Consider the following 19,162-nt stretch of genomic DNA (forward strand, 5'->3'; position numbering starts at 1 on the left):
CAGGCCTGGGAGACGTTAGGCACAGAGTAGCAGCTCAGTAAATGGTAACCGTCACTGAAGGCCCAGAGCCCGTCACCGAGCACAGCTGGGGGTGCTTCTATACCTGCCTAGGGCATGAAGACAGAATTCTGGGTCTAGAGCCAAGCAAGTGTGCCCTTTGCCAGGACCGTCTTTCAAAGCACCAGGAGGCTGCTATGCTTTTGCTCCTTCTCTTTCTTTTCTGGTCTCCTTCCCCCCAGGGAACTCCTATGCATCCTTCAAAACCCACCTCATATGGCACCTCCTGTGTGCCACCTTCCAGTACTGAGTCAGTTCCTTGCCTTCTGCATTCCAAACATACTTGATTTTTGCTAGATTGTGAATCCCTCCTGGGAAGGGTTTGAGCTTTATTCAGCCTGGTGTGCAGGGACATAATAAATTTTATTAGATGAATAAGTAAAGGGATGAGTGAATAAATGAATAAACCCTTCCCCCTGCCCTGATGTCACTTAGAGGCCTGTCCCTCACTACCCTCTGCCTCCAAGACTGGGAACTTCCCAAGAGCCAGATCCTGGCCTAGAAGTCTTGTCTTTGACGGTCTGCCATTGCCCAGGTCAGTTCTCGGTACATGCTAGGTAATCAAAAGATGTCAGAATGGCTGAGAAGGAAAAGAGGAAACAGGAAAGCTGAGCCCATGTTGAGTAAGCCCCTACTAAGAGTCAGGGGTGGTGCTGGGCATCTTGGCCTATAAGGTCGTTTCCTAGCCTCATACCAAGCCCATTGCACAGATGCAGAGACTGAGACAGAAGGACCCAAATATGTGAAGGAGCCAGAATTTAAACCACAGAGTCTGAATGACTCTTGAGAGTTGCTGCCACCCCATCGTGATGCCTTCCAAAGGCGTTCATGCGTGCACGCATGAATTAATGAGCAGCCAGATAAATGAGCGAACTACGGAGTTCTCAGGGGAAGCTTGCTGCCTCCCTCCTGTCTCCCTCCAGTCCCTCTGCCTCCTGCCCAAGCCTCTCTCCTGTACAGCTGGCTCAGCGCTTTTATTTGGGGCTGTAGAATGGGACCTGCCCCGCCCCATGCCTTTGCGGGGCTCCCACCTCCCTGCAGATTTTCCTGCAGGCCCCCCTCCTCCTGCCCCCCCTACCTTGCCTTGCTCTGCAGCTGCAGCTGCTGGCCCCTCCCGCTCCCCTGCCAATCAGACCCCCATTGTCCTGCCACATCTGGAGTGCTCTGCAAATTGCCAGCCCCAAAAGGCTCGCTCAGCATCCTCTGCAAGAAGATGTCCTCGCTTCATTCACAAACACTGGTTCCTAAAAGGCTGGTGCTTGTGTCCTCAGCGTCCCCACTGGGCCTACCTGGAGACTTGGAGTGGCAGAAAAAGCCCCAGATGGCTGGGGAGGGAGGGGGTGTCCATGATTATCAGTGAGCAGGAAGTAGGCTTGGCCTCTGGGAGGTGCAGGGCATGCATTAAGTAGGGAACGCATTTTCTCAAATATCCTTTGCTCCACTGGCCGCCAAAGCCTGTGTTCCTGCCTCCCTGATACATAGTGTCTCCCTAGTGGGGCCGCATGGATGTCAGCAGGAGGGCTGTGAACACCTACCCCGTGCTACCTCTCGTAGCGTGCGGACATCATTGAAGTCTTTGTTTATGAACAATCTAAATGTGTTCCCCCCGCCCCCGTGGGGAGGTAATGATTGAACTCAACCCTCACCCTCCCCGAATTTCCAGTGGAGGCCCAGAGAGGTCATGCACTCTACCCCAGGTCACACAGCTCAGCAGGTGCAGAACTCACTGGGAGAAGGCCCTGAGGCTTGTGGTTGCTGGAGTCGGTTGGCCTGGGTTTGGTCCCTGGGCCCCTCTGCCCAGTAGGGTGGCCAGGGCCAGGCCCCTAACTTCTGTACTGTGGGCCTGAGGAGAAGAAAGAGGCTGCCGTGACCCCGCACACTCAGTCCCCCATCGGTGGACCTGTCTGCGTCTCTGCTGCTACGTCTTCAGGGCAAAGCCGAGAGCAAGGCTGGCACTCCCCCCGCACCCGTGTCGCAGGTGAGGAGTCTGAGGGTCAAAGTGAGGCAGTTCCCCAGGGTCACACGGTGACAGTCCCCTCGCTGGGACATTGCTTTTCCTCTGGAAGCTGTTGTTCAGAGGCTCGTGGCCTCCCTGGGGACAGTGTGGAGCCTGTGCTCACCCCGAGCCTCGTGTCAGGTCTGGGGTGGGTCTTCCTGAGCGAAGGAAGGGCAGGGCCTGGCCTACTGGCCCCTTGCGGGGATGTGGGAGACAGGCCCCCAAATGCCTTGGATTAAAATATGTAAGAAAGACAGACTATGGAAATTGATCCATGCTGAATTAGTGTCCTCGGGATCAGATATGGCAGCTGAGCGGTGCAGCTCAGGGGGGCGGACCGTGGGACTTAGGACCTGGGGGGGGGCGGCTAAAATAATTCCGGTACTGAGCCAGAGACAAGACCCTTCTGGACTGGGAAGAACAATGCCCGGGCAGTCAGGGAGGGCTTCCTGAGCATGTGACATTGAGCCAAGAACTCAGTGATGAAAGGAGCCAGCTATGGGCTAGGAAGCAGAGGGAGCAAGTGCAAAGGCCCTGAGGCTTAAGAAGTTCACTGTTTATAGGCTGGAAAGAACAGTATGCCTGGAGCAGAGGGAGAGAGGGGCTGCGGGTTGGGAGGTGAGCCCAGGGGGATGAGCCGGGGCCCCAGCATGTAAAGCCTGAGGGGTGTGTTGGTGAACAGTGTTCTACGCACAGGGTTGGGGACAGGTATGCCCCATTGACCCTTAACATGAGAGAGCAGAAGGAATTTGGGTTGTCAGAGCCAGAGATGAGGAGAGGGCATCGTAGCCAGGGAGTAAGGCATGGGCATGGACATGGAGGGGAGTAGTGGTCTCACGGGCAGGCTTGGGAGAGAGCCAGGTCCTTTGGGCCTCTCCCGTCTCCTTGGGTACCGAGGACTTTGCAGGCAACTCTTTTCAGGACTTTGTAGCAGCCACATGTTGCCCTCTGCTGGGACGTCTGAGTATTACACCCTGTGACATTGGGAATGGACCGACCCCGGAACTTCTCTGAGAACTTCATGGGAACATCCCTGGGCTCCAGGGTCCTCAGGCCTGGCATGGGCTCCCAAGGGCTTCTCCTGTCCCTGATAGCTGCTTGCTTTCTTAGCCCTAGGGACAAGGTGCTCACTCCTTTTTGTAGTCGGCTCCTACCCTCTACAGTGCAGATCGGCTTGACCCCAGGGGGAGTTGTGGGCGGCTACCTGGTCTCAGCTCTGCTACCTGCCTGTGGGGCCTAAGGGGGCTGCACTCCCCTCCCCTACACTGCCCTGCTCCAGGCTGCTCTGTCCAGTTCCTCCAGGCCCTGCCCACCCTAGCCCTACCCAGGCTGCCTTATGCCTGTCCGTCCTCCATGTGGGAGCTCCTGACCAAAGAGACCCGGCAGGAGCTCCAAACAGCTGTGGCTCCCACAGAGGATGTGGCTTTCTCGGGGAAACCCCTGTCTTTGTTTCCATGTCAGAGCCACTCAGTTTCCCTGAACCCAAGGGCAGTTTTGACAAGGGGCCAGGACTTGAGGAATGGCTGGACATGGACACAGGGGTGGGAAGCTGACTCAGAGAGGCCAGGCAGGGTGAAGCTGGGGCTTCTCTGGAGCATCATGGGGCCTGTCTCACATGGGGCTTCCAGGACATTCCATGACTCAGTCCCTGCCTCTGCAGTAGCCACGGAGGAGGGCATTCGCAGGGAGTCCAAGAAGCACGGGAAGGAGGGAGGGAATTTGGCCAGCTTGGTGGTGAAGAAGGAGGACCAATCCCTTGAGTAAAAAGCCCAGTGACTTTATCCATCCTGAAAGCAGACTCATTCATTCGTTCATTCAGCAAATATTTTTTGAGTACAAGCATACCCATTTTATTGTCCTTTGCAGATCCTGCATTTTTTTTTTTTACAAACTGAAGGTTCGTGGCAGTCCTGCTTTAAGCAAGTCTGGGGGCCCCATTTCTCCTACAGCATTTGCTTGCTCAATTAGTGTCTGTGTCGCATTTTGGTAGTTCTTGCAATGTCTCAAACCTTTTCATTATTACTGTATTTGTTGTGGTGATCTGTGACCGGTGATCTTTGATGTCACTGTTGTAACTCTCTGGGGGTGTCACGAACCATGTCCGTGTCAGATGGGGAATTTAATCGAGTGCATGTTCTGACTGCTCCACTGACCGGCCACTCCCGGCTCCCCCTTCCTCTCCTCGGGCTTCTCTGCTCCCTGACACACAATCATATTGAAATCAGGCCAATTAATAACCTGACAGTGGCCTCTAACTGTTCAAGTGAAACAAAGAGTCACATCTCTCACTTTACGTCAAAAGCCAGATGATTCAGCTTAGTGAGGAAGGCATGTCGAAAACTGAGGCAGACCAAACGCTAGGCCTCTTACACCGAACAGTTAGCCAAGTTGTGGATGCAAAGGAAAGGAAAAGTGCTACTGCAGCGAACACACATGGTGAGAAAGTGTAAGGACCTGAATGCTGATACGGAGAAGGCTGTAGTGGTCTGGAGAGAAGATCAAACCAGCCACAACATTACCTTAGCCAGAGCCTAACGGAGAGCAAGGTCCCGACTCTCTGTAATTCTGGGAAGGCGGAGAGAGGTGAGCAAGCTGCAGAAGAGAAGGGTGACGCTGGCACAGGTGGTTCGTGAGGGTGAAGGAAAGAAGTCGCCTCCGTGACATAAAAGCACAAAGTGAGGCAGCGAGTGCTGATGCAGGAGCCGCAACAGGTCACCCAGGAGATCTCGCTGAGATCATTCGTGAAGGTGGCAGCACGAAACAAGGGATTTTCAGTGCAGATGTAACAGCCTTCTAGGGAAAGAAGATGCCATCCAGGACTTTCAGAGCTAGAGAGAAGTCAGTGCCTGGCTTCAACGTTTCAAAGGACAGACTGACTCTCTCATTAAGACCTAATGCAGCTGGTGACTTAGAGTGGAAGCCATCATGTACTAGATAAAAATGCCAGGGCCCTGAAGAATGTGCTGGGTCTCNAAATGCCAGGGCCCTGAAGAATGTGCTGGATCTTCTGTGCCTGTGCTCTGTGCCTGGAACAGCAGAGCCTGGGGGACAGCACAGCTGCTTACAGTGTGGTTTACTGAATATTTTAAGTCCACTGTTGAGACCTGCTGCTCAGAAAAGAAGATTCTTTTAAAATATTACTGCTCATTGACAATGCACCTGGTCACCCAAGACCATTGGTGGAGATGTACAAACGAGATTAATGTTTTCACGCCTGCCAACACAACATCCATTCTGCATTCCATGGATGAAAGAGCATTTTGATTTCAAGCCTTCGTGTAAGAAATACATTTCCTAAGGCTGTAGCTGTCACAGATAGCGATTCCTCTGGTGGATCTGGGCAAAGTCAAGTGAAAACTTTCCGGAAAGCATTCACCATTCTAGATGCCATTAAGAGCATGTGTGATTCATGGGAAGAGGTCAAAATATCACCATGAACAGGAATTTGGAAGAAGTGGATTCCGACCCTCATGGAGGACTCTGAGGGGTTCAGGACTTCCCTGGAGGAGGTAAGTGCAGATGCGGTGGCAACAGCAGGAGAACTAGAACTGGAAGTGGAGCCTGCAGACGTGACGGAATTGCGGCGATCTCCTGATCAAACTTGAACAGATGACGAGCTGCTTCTGACAGATGAGCGAAGAAAGTGGTTTTTGAGATGGAATCTGCTCCTGGTGGAAATGCCGTGAACACTGTTGAAATGACAACAAAGGATTTAGACTATGACATAGACTTGGCTGATAAAGCCGTGGCGGGGTTCGAGAGGATGGACTCCAATTTTGAAGGAAATTCTGCTGGGGGTAAACTGCTATCAAACAGCGTCATGGGCTACAGAGACATCGTTCATGAAAGACGAGTCCAAAGATGCAGCAAATTTCATTGTCGTCTCATTTGAAGAACCCGCCGCGGCCTCCCCAGCCATCAGCAGCCACCGCCCTGACCAGTCGGCAGGGGCGACATCGAAGCAACACCCTGCACCATCGAAAAGCTGCAGACGGACTGAAAGCTCAGATGATGGGTAGAACTTTCTAGCAACTAAGTATTTTTTAATGAAGGCATGTACACTGTTTTTTAGACACAACGCTATCACACGCTTGATAGACGATAGTGCAGTTGACCCTTGAATAACACGGGTTTGAACTGTGTGGGTCCACTTATATGTGGATTTTTTAGGACAGCACTCTGAATGTATTTTCTCCTTTTTTTTTTAAGATTTTATTTATTCATTTGAGAGAGAGAGAGAGAGACAGACAGGGAGAGAGGGAACACAAGCAGGGGGAGTGGGAGAGGAAGAAGCAGGCTTATAGCGGAGGAGCCTGATGTGGGACTCGATCCCACAATGCTGGGATCACGCCCTGAGCCGAAGGCAGACGCTTAACGACTGAGCCACCCAGGCGCCCCTGTATTTTCTCTCTTTTATCATTTTCTTAATAATGGTTTTTTTCTTTAGCTTACTTTATTAAAAGATTTAGTGTGTAATAGACACAACATGTGTATTAATCAACTGTTTATGTTATTAGTAGGGCTTCTAGTCAACAGTAGGATATTAGTAGTTAAGTTTTGGGGGAGTCAAAACATACATGTGGATTTTCAGAGCCCCTAACCCCTGCACTGTTCAAGAGTCAACCGTGTGTGACACCTGGGTGGCTCAGTCATTAAGCGTCTGCCTTTGGCTCAGGTCATGATCCCAGGGTCCTGGGATGGACCCTGCATCGGGTTCCTTGTTCAGTGGGGAACCTGTTTCTCCCTCTCCCTCTGCTGCTCTCTCATGGTTTCTCTCTGTCAGATTTTTTTTTTAAGATTTTATTCATTTATTTGAGAGAGAGAGCATGATCCGGTGGGGAAGGGCAGAGGCAGAGGGAGAAGCAGACTCCCCACTGAGCAGGGACTGCCATGGGGCTCAATCCCAGGACCCTGGGATCATGACCTGAGCCAAATCAGACACCTAACTGACTGAGCCACCCAGGCGCCCCAACACATTTCATTTATCCACTCGTCGGTCGATGGGCACCTGGGTCTTTTCCACTCTTCAGTCACTCTGGGCAACCCTGCTGCCAACAGTCCTGGAGGGGTTTTGTGTCGACACGTGCTTCCAGATCTTGTGCGCACCTGCCTTGGAGTGGAACAGCAGGTCCTGGGGTAACTCCATGGTTAGCAGGTTGAGGCACCGCCAGACTGTTTCCCGCAGTGGCTGCCCTGCTCACACACTCCTGCCAGTGGTGTGTGAGGGCTCCTCTTCGCCACATCCTCCCCAGCGCTTGTTACTGTGTGTTTTTTATTTTAGCTGCCCTCGTGGGTGAGGAGTACTTTCTCGTTGTGGCTTGGATTTGCGTTTTCCTAATGACAGTGATACTGAGCGTCCTCTCATGTGCCTATTGGCCGTTTGTACATCGTCTTTGTGGAAGTATCTGTTCAGAGTCTTTGCCCCATATTTGCTTATTTTGGGAAAAACAACAAAACAAAAACAAAACAAAGCATGCCTGCACAGGAAGCCTACCAGAAACCTAATAGCAGTGGCTGTCTTTATGGACGGGAGCCACGGAGCTGAGAAGGGTGGAGTGGAGGCAGGGACCAGACCTTCCACCGTAAACCTTTTGCATTTTGCGCTTTGGAATCCTGCACATGTACTATGCAAGGACATGTTTAAAGAGCAAATGTGAACAAAATAACCACATCAAGTCATCCAAACCAGCCCTCGTCAGCCCCCAGAAATGATATCTGAAGCTCAATTCAAGAAACCCATTTGACTCCTGGCCGGTGCAGGTAAGCGCGGTCCCCTTTTCCCGCCCGAGGTCCTCATCTGGGTCATTCATGCCGCCAGGAGGGAGCTCCCTTGATTTCCCTCCTACGCAGATCATCGTCCCGCCATGCCCCCTCAGCTACAGCTCACAGAAAAACCACCGTGGGGGAAGGCAATAGGAATCCAGCACGGGCGATAGGAACATGGGCCGTGAGAAGGGGAAGGACAGTACGGTCCCACACACCGCCCTGCAGCTGGGCGTTTTCGGTCCAGGCAGCCAGGGGAATGGTGCATGCAGTCCCAGCCCTTCTGCCCTCAGTGTCCTCGGCCACGCAAGCACTGAGGGCTGTGAGCCTCATGGACCCTGGGTTCCAGATCAGAGCTCTCCACCAGCACAGGGTGGGAGGTCCCCTAGTGTGTCCTCTCACACCCAGCAGAAAGCCCAGGACACACGTGTGCCCAGGAGATGTGTATTGAGCAAAGGAGCCCTGGGCAGTGGTATGGGGAGGAGGTGTGGGCCAGAAGAGGACCTGTGCTGTGTGCCAGGACCTACCCTGAGAGAGGCCTGCGGCGTCCTCACCCTCCACACCTTGTAGGCGCGTCCTGCGGGAGGGCTCCCTGACAGCAGCAGGGGCAGATGCGGACACGGAGAAGGACAACATGGGGGATTTGTCTGAGTGCCAGGGCTCACTGTGGAGCTGTGCCTTGAGTTCAGATTTCATTTACTCACCCATTCCGTGTTTTGTTGAGCACCTGCTGAGTCCCAAACACAGGGAATATAGCAGTCAACAAAACGGATAGAAACCTTATCTTCATGGTGCTGACACAATAAGGGGAGGAGGGGACCGGCCAAAAGCTAGTATACATAACTGAAAATACACCATTATTGTTAAGTTGTACAAGTCAATGGTTTACAGTGTAATCGCTCAGTTGCACGACCATCCCCAAATCGATTTTAGAACCTCTGCATCACCCCCAAATAGAAACCCTGTCCTCATGAACTCACTCCCCACACCCCCCAGATCCCACACTCCTGGCAGCCACTGATCTACTCTGCCCCAAGGGATTTGCCTATTCCAGACATTTCTTATCAGTAGAATCATAAAATCTGTGGTCTTCTTTGATGTCTTAGTGCAATGTTTCCAAGGGCCATCCACATTGTAGCGTGTGTCAGATTTCCTTCCTTTTTATGGCCAAATAATATTCCATTTGTATGACAGACCGTGTTTGTTTATTCATTCATCTGTTGTTGGGTACTGGGGTTGTTTCCACTTTGGGGCAAGGCAGAGTTTTGACGGTGACAAGCACTAAGGAGAAAAGGCACGGATGGGATCTGACTGTGTAATGGGGAAGGGACGGGGCAGGACCTCACTGAGGAGGGGACCCTGAGCAAAGGCCTGGAGGAGACAAAGCCGTAAGCAGATAGCTGGGAGAGGAGGTGGCCCCGCCAAATCAGGGCTGATGTTCAACAGGTACACACCTCTGTTCAAATGTTGAAAGATTTTCATGCCAGTAAGTTGAAGACCACTGCCTGGGCCCCCGGAATGGCCCCCTGGCTGCTGCCAGCTGTCCAGCCCCACTCCTGGCCCCCCTCACAGATCCCCAGGACTAGCAACCAAGAAGTTACTACTTAGCATAGCAGCAGGTGTTTCTGAGTGGTCAGGGTCAGTGCCTGTTGTTAAATAGTTTTAATATTCCCCTGGGTAAAAACCACGGCACATGCAAAAGCCTTGGGGCAGGAGAGGGCCTCATAGGCTGGAGGGAAGAAGAGGCCATCGTGCCTGGGGCAGAGTGAGCAAGGGGGAGAGGGCCAGAAGACAGATCAGGGATGATGCAGGGCCTATGGGTCATTGCGAGGACTTCAGTATTTACTCTGAGTGGGCGGGGGCCCTGGTGTCGAGCAGAGCAGTGAGCGTGTCTTGCTTACTTTTAGCCAAAGGATCAAGTCTGGCTGCTATCTGTAGATAGGCTGTCGAGAGCCAGGCCAGAATCGGGGACTAGGGAGGCTTCTCCAGTCATCCAGGGCACAGAGGGTGGCTGGGACCAGGGTGGGCTATGGAGGCACGGAGAAGCCAGAGCAGGTGGGGGAGGCATGGGATATGAGAAGGAGAGAGCAAGTGGCAGGGGGACATCGCCTTGCCAAGAGAATGAGATAACAGGAGGAACAGGTCTCGAGGGAGAGGGGGATGCTGATCTCACACTGGCCTAGAAGTCCTTCCTGGGCCTTAGGTCTGGCATTAGCAGAGAGGTCAAGGTTGGAAATAGAAGCATGGGCATGGTCAGCACCTGGGTGGTTTACAAAGCCAGGAGGCTGGATGAGACCAGCAGGGGGTGAGTGCGGACAATAAGTGCAGGGACAAGGGAACAAGGAGGAGACAGGCGAGGAGACTGGGAAGGAGAGAAGAACCAAAAAGACATCGTCTCATTTACTGCTGTATCCCAGCACCTAGTAGGTGCTGGGACATAGTAGGCACTCATGCAATAGGCATAGAATGAACAGATGCATGGACGGCCAGCTGCTCTGGACCCTTCACTTCTCCCGCTGGTGGGACTCCGCCATCGGTTCATTCACCACTGACTCGATGAGAATCTACTGTGTGCCCGTGGGGGCTCAGCCGTTTAGAGGACAGATAAAGGAGCCAGCAATCCAGTGGGAGAGACAGACACTGAACGCACAAATCCATCAGTGTGTCGTATGTAAAACCTCAGGGGCGTTCTTCCATGAGATATGTTTCAGACAAGTGATCCTGGTTTCCACTTCGGGCAGGGAAAGAAAGTTTCCCTTTTAAAGGCATTCAAGTTAAAAAAAAAGAAAAAATCCGCTTAAAGGGAGCCCTTGCTTGGCTGCTGGCATATGGAGCGCTCGCCCGTGGCGCAGCGTCCGTGGTGGCAGAGGCTTGGGACTGGCCCATGGACTCCTTCCCTGCGAGGTACGTGTTGTCACCACATTTTATAGATGCGGAGATGGAGATAGAGAGGTGAAGGGCTCTCCTCCAGGCCCCGCGCCTGCACTCAGGGCTCTTTCTGCACCGAGAGCCTTTTCTCCTCTGAGCAGCGAGTTTGGGAGCTCCCCAAAATAGCTGGGGAACTTTCCACATGCAAATATTCCATCCGGTCCATTAACTAAAATCGCAGCAAATAAACTATAATCATAAGACCTATTATTAGTGCGGCTGCGCAAGTAATTACCCGGTGCAGATTTAGACTGTGGGAAGAATGTTCGTCTGGGCTGGGACTTTTACCAAACCCACAAAGGTTGAGGCATGTGGGAATAACGAGACAACAGACTGGTATCCACGTTCCCTCCGATCCGGTAGGCATGAGCCAGGTAGTGTGGTTTAAGATCATCCATTCTTTCAGCTGGTGAACATTTATTAAGCACCGACTGTATGCCAGGCCCCATCAGTGCACTGGGAGAGGCTGTGATGACCGAGTCACAGGTGGTGACTCTGCCACTGGGGACCCGACATTCCCTTGAGGGCAGACAGATGTTGAAAAAGAAGAAAAAACAACTAAAAGGGATGAGTTTAAATGCTCTGGATGAAATAAAATGGGCACGGGGTGGTGGGGGGAACATTTCAACAAGGATGCTCAGGAAATGTCTCCCAAAGAGGTGATCTCTGAGCTGAGACCTAGAGAGCGAACTGTGCAGAGCTCTGATAAAGGGAACAGCATGTGCAAAGGCTCTGAGGCAGGAGCAAAGTGGCATGGAACAGAGCGGGCAAAGGGATGAATGTCAGCAGGTGAATGAGAGTGGCAGAGCCGTGATGCTAGGCCAGGCATGTGGATTCTATTCTGAAGGCCATGGGAAGCCAGAGCAGGAGGGATCTGATTTGTGTTTGTGCAAGACGATATGTCACAGTATGACTAGGCCGCAGCCCCAGCTAGGGTAGAGAAAGATCCTGGCCCTCCCAGAGAAGACTCCCTCTGGTTCCCACTCCCAGGGGTGTCTCCGTATACCTAGCTGCCCCCAGACCCCTCGCCCCAGGCTGAACCAGCATGGAGACCGAGACAGGCCTCTCAAGGCCAAGGACGCTTATGTTTAGCATGTCCTCCCTGAGCTCAGTCTTCACTGAGTGGGAGCTATGGCAGGCACATCTCCCGTAACCTTCCTGTGCTCATTCTCCACAGGGATCTGCTTTTCCCATTTTCCAGGGTAGGAACTGAGGCACAGAGATGGGCAGTCACTTGCCCAAGGTCACACAGCAGGTAAGCGGGAGGCTGAGATCTGCACTGAGGCCTGAGAGCAGAGTCCACGCCTGTTGTGCCCCCAGCTTGTCCCACCCCAATCTGCCCTGGGGACAGCCTTCATCAGGCCAGATGGGCTGTGTCTCTCTGCATGGGGTGACTCAGGACCCCAGCCCCCTCACACGGGCCCCCTTGGCAGCCCAGGTCAGCAGCCAGACCAGCCCCCACTGGCCTAGAGAGGAACCGCCTTCCAAATCCCCTCTCTGGTAAGGACAAGCAGGTGACTGGCAGAGGGAAACTCGGGCCCAGAGCCAGCTGGAGGTGTGGGGGGAGGAGACCACAGGACCCGGGCTCCCCGGGGTCAGCCTCGCTCCTGGTCCACCTCGCTCGTGGTCCTCTCTGCAGGCCCAGCCTCCAGGTCTGAGGCTCTATGGGAAGAACATGGACAGCTGCCCCTACCCTCTGGAGCCAAGCAGAGCCTCACTCAGGCCAGGAACGAGTTTTGTAGGGACGTTCTAGAGGGAACCTCAGGTTTCAGGTCCAGCCTCCATCCCCATCTGTAACGTGGGGTGAGGACACCTGGGTCAGAGGCTGCAAGGGGACTCACTAGGGTGCTGTCTACAACGCAACTTTGAAAACTCTATCAGGGGCTCAGAAAGGGCCTTTGTGGTCCCCTCGGGCGCTCGGTTCAGTAGGACCCACTCAGGGCTGCAGCCAGCACCCAGCCGGGCACATTGTGCCCAAGGGTCACCCTCACCGTGTCCTGATTTTTTTTAAAGATTTATTTATTTATTTTAGAGAGGGCGTGCATGCCAGTGAGCAGGGGGAGGGGCAGAGGGAGAGAGAGAGTCCTGAAGCAGACTGCCCGCTGAGTGTGGAACCTGACACAGGGCTCCATCCCACGACCCCGAGATCATGACCTGAGCCAAAACCAAGGCTGAGCCATCCAGGTGCCCCCACGGCATCCTGCGTTTATGACCTCTGGGGATGCTGGTCACCTTTGTGCGACACCTGTCCTGAGTACCCGCTCTTCCTGGCGCGCCGCCTAAGCCACTCATTCGGTCCCCGTACAGCCCTGTCTGCGGGGCGGGGATGGATCCCCCGTAGGAAAGCCAGCCTGAGAGAGGAGCTAGGACGTGCCAGCGCGTGGCAGGCAGGGGAGCTGGATTCAAACCCTCGTCTGACTCCAAACCTGTGTGCTAACCCCTGCAGAATGCAGTATTTTCCCCTTATTCTAGTTAAGTATGTTGTAGAAATTATGGAAAATCAATTAAAATGAAATGGGAGATAAAATTGACTGGTACTTCCACCACTCAGAGGTACAGACTCTAAATAGTGGCCTATTGGCACGTTTCCAGTTGTGTTACACTCACATTGCAGGGTTCGTACCAAATACTTTGATGACCTACTTTTTGTCTAACTAACAACTGCCAACGTGATTGCGTGCAAACCTCCGTTTTAAAGGCCATATGGTACCCAGCAGATGCAGAACCGTGTGTTTGTGGCCAGCTCCCAATGTTGGGCTTTAGTATTTGTTTGGGGTTTTAGTTTGTTTATTGTTGTTATAAATAACACTGTGATGAACATCGTTGAGCACGAAGCTTAGTGCTTATTTTGGATTCTTTTTTGCTAAGAAACGTCATGATGTTATGTCAGGTCCTTGGGGAGGCAGGGGCAGGGCCTAACTCACTGTGGCAGGGACAGGGCAGATGGCGGGTCACCAGGAAGGATCGGCGGGGTGGGGCCGGGGCTGGGGGTGAGCGCGCTCATGCAGGGATGTTAGGGGAAGGCGTGGAGCTGGCGCCTGCGGGCAGGGAGCTCAGCAGCTTTCTTCCCACAACTCCAGCGTTCCATTTCCACGTCCTGCGCTGGCTTTGGCTTCTTCCCATAAATGTCCACCTGCCCAGGGCTCTGCCCGGCTTTCCCCCTTCACCCCCACTCCCTCCCCACCCCTCTTTCCTGGAGCTGTGCTCCAGCCAGAGTCTTACAGCCTTCCGGATGCTTCCCCTGGGTGTCCCTGAGGCACTGTGCCCCAACACATCCAAAAGGAGGGGGTCATCTCTCCTTACACCCTGCAGCTCCTCCTATGACCCCATGTAGGTAAATGGCCCCACCATCCACCCAGTGCCCAAGCTAGGAGCCTGGGTGTTGCCTTTGACCCTGCCTCCCCGTCATACCTCACCCACACTTCTCCCCAGTGCATTTCTTCCACCCCATGCTGTATGAGGGGCAGAGAGAAGTGCTGGCTGGCTGTCCACCACAGGCCTCAAGATATGCTGTTCCCTTTCTCCAGAGGCAATGTCCCCTGCCTCTAACATCTCCCCCTTTGAACCCATACCCCGTGAAGGGATTCATTTATTCACATATCCCTCCTCTACTCAGAATCCTTCTGTGGCTCCCCATTACCCTCACAATGAAGGTAAGTTGACCCTCATTACTGTGCTTCTCACCTCCAGGACTTTACACCTGCTGTTCCATCTGCACATATGCCTTTCCATGCACTGTCTGCCCAACAGGCTTCTGGTCCTTCTGTTACACTCAGCTTCAACACCCTGCCTTCCAGGAAGCTTCCATTTTTCCTTCCTATATCCCTTTTCCAGAAAGTTGGCCCTCCTTCTCCCATATCACTTTGTATTCTGTGTATGCTTCCATTGAACGGTCACTCAATATTATACTATTCACTCGGAATAATTATTAGAAGGCACATGCGTTAGGACTTTCAGTTGTAAGTGACAGAGGCCCGCTTCAAACTGGCCTAAAGGAAATGGGCTTATCCGCTCACATAACCTCAAAGCTTCAGGCACGACTAGAGTGAGAGGCTTCCGTGCTGACACTGGATCTGTCCTTCTTGTGCTATGAGTCTGGCTTCCCCCTGCATTGGGCTCCTTCTCAAGGGGCCCCATGGAAAGTGCCAGCTCCTATCTTTGAGGTTTAAGTTCGAGCTCAAGTTCAGAGCCTCTCTCTCCCGACAGACCAGTGAAGTCTGGGCCTGCCTGTCATGGGCCCAGCTTGAGTGCCACGCCTGTTCCTGGGAGTAGCGTCAGCCCCACCTGAGCCCCAAACACTGATCAGGGTGCAAGGATGATTGACAGGAGGGGAGGCGGCTGGATGGGGACAGGGGTTGGCTGTCCGCCACAGGCCTCAAGACCTGTTCCCTTCCTCCAGGCAGGACATGTGGCTTTCTCTCACCTTAGTCCCCCCACTACCAAGACTGGGCTTGGCCCAAAGCAAGAAGTAGTCAGCATTCTATGGATGAAGATGCAAGTGGATGGAGAATTAGTGCTGCTTTGTGGTCGCGGAATAATCATGGCCCTAGGAGCTGGGGGCTGGGCAGTGGGCAGCCACACTTACTGGTCCCCAACCACACACACACAGCCCAGCACTGCTTTGTAGAGGCCCGTGAAGACCCAGGAGGAGACCACCCTGGAGACCAGCCTGTGGCGATGATGTAAGGTGTCCATGGAGGGTTGCTGCCCCCCTCATACAGGCCTGAGGCCCTTCCACTCTGTTTCCAAGGAGCAGTGCAAATCACCAAAGATAGACCCAGATAGACACACACACACACGCACGCACACATAGAACCCTCCAGCTAAGACAGGCAAGAGGGCTTCCTGGAGGGGAAAGGGGCAGCTCCAACCCCACAGTGACCATGAACAGCCCTGGGACCTTCCCCCAAACACTGCCACACTTATTACATATTCCTGGTCTGTCCTGACCCAGCTCATGACCAGGGCCTTTCCCACTGCCTGCACAGACGCCCACCCTATGCTCCCCCTGCCTGGTGTCCCCAGCATCAGCATGGGGGTTCCCAGTTGAGGACCCTCAGACCCCTGAGGCCAAGAGAGGGCCTCAGGGGAGCAATTTTTCTTTCATGACCCTATATATTTGAATGTTTATGGGTGGTGTAACTAGCCCAGCAATACACGATGTACCATAGCGACAGAAAGTTTAACTTTTAAATAAAAACTATTTTTAGATTTAAGAAAAATATTAGTCAAATTAGAAAGGTGAGAAATGGGAGGTGCTGTGAGGTCGGTTTGGGGTCCACCAGATGCTCTCATTTCAGCTGGGGGCATGGGGGGTGTGGGGGATGGGGAGGTGTTAGCCCGGTCCAGTGCCCAATGAATTTCAGTTCTGTGAACGTCCCAGCAGCCCGGCCAGCTCGAGAACAATAACCACAATGGCTAACACTTGTAGCACCATGGTCTAACGGCCTTGCAGCTCTTAACTCCTTTAGTCCTTACCTGAAGGCAGAGGGAGATGCCCTGTGAGCCTCAGTGCATAGATGGGTTACCTGCCTAGAGTCACGTGGCTGATGGCCCAGGTCCCTCCCAGCCTTGACCACCAGACTACATGGCCTGCCGAGAAGGTGCAGGGCCTTGGGGAGGAGTGGAGAGGGGGAATAGCCCCTATTAAGAAAGGGTGGGAGCCCACATCCCAGGGCACACTCAGACCCATCTGTGGCTGGTCCATCCTGCCCTGCTTTGCCCCACATGGGCCTCAGGATGGCCAGCACTTGGCCAATGGTGCGTCTCGTTCACGGTCACTCCCATCCTCCATCCCGCTGGGGGCCCCTCGCAGGCTCGTGAGTGGAAGCTCAGAAGGGCAGAGGCTGTTCCCAGCACTCTCAGCTCCTGCTGGTTTTCGCCCTCTGGGTGCGGAGGACACAGAGTCCCAGCCCTGCAGAAGGGACACACCGAGGCGCCCCTGACTCCCATGCCTCCTCTCCCCCACCAGCACAGCCCAGATGCAGCGGGAGCGTCTGCAGGGAGTATCCTCCTGGCCACGGCCCCCTCACTCCTCAGGGGCCTTGCCGACTCCATGGACCAGGGCCGTCCTTGGCTAGCCTGGCCCAGCAGTGGGAGAGAGACTGGTGCCAGCCAGCCCCGTGGCTTCCAAGGCTCCATCAGCCAGGGCTCCAAATGGCATTGAGAAGCAGCAGCTGTTGTCTCAGCGGCCTGTCAGGGACCCCTGCGAAGGCCGTCCTGGGGCCAGAGGCTGCTCTTTTCATGGGCACTGGGGTGGGATTCAGTGCACTGCAGAGATGGTGTTTGCCAAGCTGCTGGGAGTCCGTGCACGTTTACAGAGATAGCTGCCGTAGCCGCCTCCCCCTGCCTCGGCCGCCGTCACGTGAAGAGCAGGGGTGCAGGCTCGAGCAGGGCTGTGCACGAGCCTGCCGGGACCCTCCCAGCTCCAGGAGCCCGGCCCACGGCTGGGATCAGAAAAGCCTGGGATCTGGCAACTCAGCAAAGAAGGATCTGTTTTAGAAATTTCCTCTGGGGAAAGAGAACTGCAGAAAACGACATGGGATGTGATTCCCTTTGTGTAAAGTTTGAAAACATGGGCAAGCTTTCCTGCCCTTTGTGGGCACCTCTATGGGTAGGAGCAAAGTATAGGAACAGCTGACTTCGGAGTGAATTTGCTGTGGGTGTATGAGGAGAGAGGGGCTGGGGAGGAGAGAACACAGGTGGTGATGGGGTTTCCATCAGATCTGTCACGTCCTAACTCTTGTAGTAGGTGCTGGGGACGCCAGAGCTCACTGCAGTTATCTTTATGCCTTTTGGTCTCAGGAAACTAAAATTTAAAAAATTTCCTAATTTAGTAGGATAAGCCATTTTCTAGGGTCCATGTAATCCTTTATATTTTCTATAGGCCTATACATGTAGCTATATGCATCGCAAACATCCTGGAAGGATGTGCTCCAGACAGAGGACGTCAGTTACCTCTGCAGAGTGGGCAAGGGGAGTGGCCCAGGGGGTTTTCTTTTGTCCGAAGAGAAGAGATCTTTGGGTTATTTGTGCAATAAGGTTTTGTTTCTTTACAATGTAAAGCTTAAGCTAAAAGGGAAAAAAAATCCAGGATTTGAAAGAGTTATGATTCTGAGCTTTGAGGGTCAGAATGTGGATGGTTCTGTGTTTCCATGGTTAGACCAGTTAGTGGCCTGAGGACCTGAGGATGAGGGCTGGGGCTCCACACTGCCCCCACGGAAGAGGTTTGATCTCTGGGGCTCCAGAGCTGCCGTTCTGGAAGGAGCTGTGACCTGAGGGTCTGTGAATGGTGTGCTCCAGCTCTTTCTGTCCTACCTCTTCCCAAACACTGTTGTGCTCCTTTCATGCTGGGGACAGATGGGGGCACATCGGCAGCAGGGTGCAGGAGCCAGATGCTCCCTGTGTGAATGTGCCTATCAGCCGGCAGGTTGGAATTTTCCAGTCGGGGAGGGGAGTCCTGGGTATGGAAAATTTCCCCAGCCACTTTTTGTCAGCCACTTTCTCATTCTGGTTTGGGTTGCTTCCAGGGGTCCACAGTGACAAGGTGGGAGTGGGGGAGGTGGGACTGCGGGTATTTCCTGAGGGACCTCGGGAGTGAGTGGTGTCTGCCGCTGTCCCAACACCAATTTCCGCCAGGCCTTGGCTCCGTGATTTTTGGAGACTCCCTGACGCCTGACCCACCACCATCAGAAATCAAAACAGCCAAGGTGTCCTGTAAACACTTGCCTACGCTCTTGGCATTTGTTCCTGAATCCTGAGGTCTTTGCCATTTGCCCTATTTAGAAATTAACAACATAACATAGAAGAAACAGACATGTACGTTTGTAAGGAAGACGTGCAGGAAAGCAATGAATGTGCAGATGGGGGTCATGCCCGCCTCCCCCCCCCACCACACCCCACCCCCTGGCCCCTGGAGGCTCTGCAGAGCAAGAAACCCAGGAAAAGGGAGGATGGTGCTGGCTCTGCAATCAGGGGCTGCCTATGCTCGGAGCCTCAGTTTCTTCTTCTGGAAAATGGATGTGATCAAAGAATCCTCACTCTGAGGAGGCTGTGAGGAGAGTTGCTAGGGCCCAGGCTTCGAGTGGGCTCTGCTGCTGTGTAGAGGTGAGACCTCTCTGCGTGGGGGTGGTAATCCACCTACTTCAGAGTCGCTAAACGTCGGATCCGACAAAACGACTCTCGTGAAGCCCTCATGGTTGTCGTTGTTGTTACATTTGCATTGTTATTAAAATCTTGTGCAACTCCAGTCAGGAGAGATGGGGGTGGGGGGTGATTGCGGGATCTGTAACGTGCTAAGCCCACAGAAATATGAATTACGTCCATGACTGCATTCTTCTCAGAGAGGGAAGTCCACAGTGTAGGAAGATGGGTCATTCAAAGATCTGCTTCCAGAGGGTGAATCGGGAAGCATCGTGC

This window comes from Ailuropoda melanoleuca, chromosome 4 (assembly GCF_002007445.2).
Source record: "Ailuropoda melanoleuca isolate Jingjing chromosome 4, ASM200744v2, whole genome shotgun sequence".
In the NCBI taxonomy this organism is placed as follows: Eukaryota; Metazoa; Chordata; class Mammalia; order Carnivora; family Ursidae; genus Ailuropoda; species Ailuropoda melanoleuca.